The following is an 814-nucleotide window of genomic DNA, read 5'->3' as shown; positions in this document are numbered from 1 at the left end:
TATATATATATATATATATATATATATATACTACACACACACACACACACACACATATGTCAAAGTTTTCTTTTATTTAATTCATTACAGATCCGGCTCAGCAAACCAAAGAAATACCATCAGGCCTAGCATAATGGTGAAGTGTATATAATATCTGTGGTGTTTTGAGTTCTTTTTACTTCACTATATAGTAACCTAAATATATATTATATTAATATCGAAGAATGAATTCGACGAAATGTCATAACATTATTTACGTAACTAAATTAACTTAGGTTACTATATGGTGAATTAAAACAGACCTAAAACCCTATAGAAGTTTACTTTTATGACACGTTCAATAATACTTTTAACACATTACACTGTATACCGTTCTATTGTATTGTTGTTGTTTTATTTTTTTTTCGGTTACTATCGTTTAAAATCAGTTTCGTAACATACATCCTTGAAAAAGGCGCAATTCGAAACGTCGGGTAGAATGTTTTTTTTTTTTATAGCAAAGCCACAACAGATCATCTGTTGTATCCACCGAGAGGAATCGAACCCCCTGATTTTAGCGTTGTATCACCGGGGAACACGTCGGGTTGAATAAATAACTATAGTCTAGTACCACAGATTAAATTTTAAGTATCTTTTCATATTTTAAGACAATTGATATTATCAAATTATGATGAATTTATATATATATATATATATATATATATATATATAGTACGTTACGTTTATTTATTAGTGGTTGTACTACTACCCTAACCCCCTTAAAACTAAAAATTAAAATAAATAAGTAGGGTAGTACACGTATAATTACTACTAG

The sequence above is a fragment of the Limulus polyphemus genome, unplaced genomic scaffold (genome assembly GCF_000517525.1).
Source record: "Limulus polyphemus unplaced genomic scaffold, Limulus_polyphemus-2.1.2 Scaffold3177, whole genome shotgun sequence".
In the NCBI taxonomy this organism is placed as follows: Eukaryota; Metazoa; Arthropoda; class Merostomata; order Xiphosura; family Limulidae; genus Limulus; species Limulus polyphemus.
This window is presented reverse-complemented; position numbering follows the sequence as displayed.